At 40.4% G+C, this 2775-nt stretch overlaps 1 protein-coding gene across 1 annotated transcript in view; it reads left to right on the top strand.

The window, feature by feature from the left end:
- LOC101854064 overlaps positions 1–2775 on the top strand; it is a gene marked incomplete in the record, with an annotated part of 40457 nt that overhangs the window by 30285 nt on the left and 7397 nt on the right.

The following is a 2775-nucleotide window of genomic DNA, read 5'->3' as shown; positions in this document are numbered from 1 at the left end:
CCACACACACACACACACACACACACACACACACACACACACAGAAAACATAACGTTATGTATACGTCCCCGGCTGGAGCACCTGGAGAAGAAATATGTGAATCTAAAGATGAGGGCAGCGACAAAACAAATCAGAAGATCTCGTCGATATATCCAGGCAAAGATGCGAGGAAGACAGAACCTATTGCGTAGTGAGAGTCTATTTTCAGTTAGTGACCATTGAGAGTCTATTTTCATTCACCATTGAGAGTCTACATGTATTTCCATTCACCATTGAGAGTCTCCATGTATTTCCATTCACCATTGAGAGTCTATTTTCATTCACCATTGAGGGTCTATTTTCAGTTACCATTGAGAGCCTATTTTCATTCACCATTGAGAGCCTATTTTCATTCACCATTGAGAGCCTATTTTCATTCACCATTGAGAGCCTATTTCCATTCACCATTGAGAGTCTACATGTATTTCCATTCACCATTGAGGGTCTGTTTTCATTCACCATTGAACGTCTGTTTTCATTCACCATTGAGAGTCTGTTTTCATTTACCATTGAAAGTCTGTTTTCATTCACCATTGAAAGTCTGTTTTCATTCACCATTGAGAGTCTGTTTTCATTCACCATTGAGGGTCTGATTTCATTCACCATTGAGGGTCTGATTTCATTCACCATTGAGGGTTTGATTTCATTCACCATTGAGAGTCTATTTCAATTCACCATTCTAACATACTAAATCTGTAAGCCTCAAGACCACGACAAAAACATGGAGCATCGACGTCATGATGAATCATCTTTGGATGAACTCCATCAATAATCCTATACTACGATATTTTAAGCCACCAAAGAGGTTATATATAATACTAGAGCTCGCAGCAGTGACGTCATACGTGTCAGACATGGGGGCCTTCTTACCCTCATCGGCATGGCCGGCGTGCCCCCCATTTACTTGAACAATCTGAGCCCCCACCCCGCTCCCCACGAGCTCTAGTATATCAACCACCACCCTGACTCCATATTTCAGCGCAAGCTTGTAGAGTTCCTCCTGAGACCGCCGAGACGCCTCCACGTGAGTCTCGAAAAGTACTCACCCGTCTGTTGAACTGCGCATGTCTTACCCTTGAGTTCCAGCGTCCTGAAGTGGACACACGCAGCCCCCGATCGTTTACGTGGGGGACATCCCAGCCACCAACTTTTGTACTATAGTGCGGTCAAAAATGCATGGCGCAACTTATTGTCAAATATCTCCTTAACTATCCAACATAAACTCTCCAATTCTTGCACAATAACATATACCAATTTGTCTTAACTGATGAATATTTTTTTCAAACTCCTGCACAATGTTTTCTAGAAAATCCCTTTATAAATAACAATAAAAATTCTCAGTCGATGGTTTCTACAGATTTTTAAAAGTTTACAGCTCGAGTAATATCGCTTTTAAAAGCAAGTCTGTCATTTTTTTTCTAATCGCAATATTATGTTTATTGAACGTATCTTTAGGGAACCTTAAACTTTGGTGCAAAAAATGTTAATGTGTTCAAAATATGCAAAATGTGTGCGGGAAGCGGGAAGTGCTGTGAACAATCATATCTTCCGCTTGATGGAGATTTATTGTATTTTATATACATTTATTTCAAAAGATATTTTAATCGAGCCTCAGTTGTTGTGGAAAAGTGTGTTAAGTCAGACAAATTGATACAAACTGCTGTGCCAAGTATGGGCGACAGTGATTCACCCGTACTTACTTAAAGAGATTAAAGAGATATTTGAGGATAAGTTGCGCCACGAATTTTTGACCAGACTATAAAATAGAACCTCTTTGGATGCCATCAAGATGCGATATTCGCTCAGTACTGTCGCTCTTCCCCGCTTCTCGACGCTGATACCACAGTCCTCTCTGATAACCCACTCGTCGCAAGTGCACTTATATTGATTACGTCATTCAGACACTTGGTGAAGGCGATACCCAAGTCTTGGGTAACAGTGGACAATCCCATAACGCTTTTCTTAAATTCTCCACCGCTATTATTGCCATCTCACTTATCGTCCTTTCTTCTTTTTATCCCTCTCCCTTCTTCTTTATCTCCCTCTTCCCCCTTTTCTTCTTCTTCTCTCTCCTCTCCTAACGTTTCCCCCCTCAACCTCTTAATTTTTATTTCATTCTTTTGTGTATTCGTCGACACCTTATTGTTTTTTTACTATGATTTTCTTTGCTCTCCTCTTTTGCCTCCCCCTCCTCTTCCGCCTCCTTTTCTTCTTTCTTGTCCTCCTCCTCCCCCCTCCTCCTCCTCTTCTTCTTCTTCTTCTTCTCCTTCTTCTTCTTCGCCTCCTCCTCCTCCATCTACGTGTCTACCTCCTTCCCCCTTTTCAAGTCTATTCAGAGAGACAAATAAATCTACTATTTAAAAACTTATTGGTTGCAAAAAAGACACCATGTAATAATTAGAGACGAATAAGTTAACCAGAAAGAGGCTGCTTTTAAAAGTAAAAAAAAGGACGATGACCATCGAATAAAAAATGAAAATTATGATACTTGATAAGAAACCAGTACATGAATTAAACCAATCTTTTTGTGAGTACAGTATGGAAAGATAAATCTTATTGATCCTGGATTGGGAAAAAAAAACTATTAACAGCGTGCTTTTACTGTGTCCTCGACACAAAATGATATTTTCCTAGCATAACATTAACACAGCACATTCGCTCTCCGTCTCTCTCGTACTTTCTCTCTCTCTCTCTCTCTCTCTCTCTCTCTCTCTCTCTCTCTCTCTCTCTCTCTC

Source organism: Aplysia californica, unplaced genomic scaffold (genome assembly GCF_000002075.1).
Source record: "Aplysia californica isolate F4 #8 unplaced genomic scaffold, AplCal3.0 scaffold00019, whole genome shotgun sequence".
Classification (NCBI taxonomy): Eukaryota; Metazoa; Mollusca; class Gastropoda; order Aplysiida; family Aplysiidae; genus Aplysia; species Aplysia californica.
Note: the sequence above shows the minus strand (reverse complement) of the source record. Positions and strands in the feature narration are given on the sequence as shown.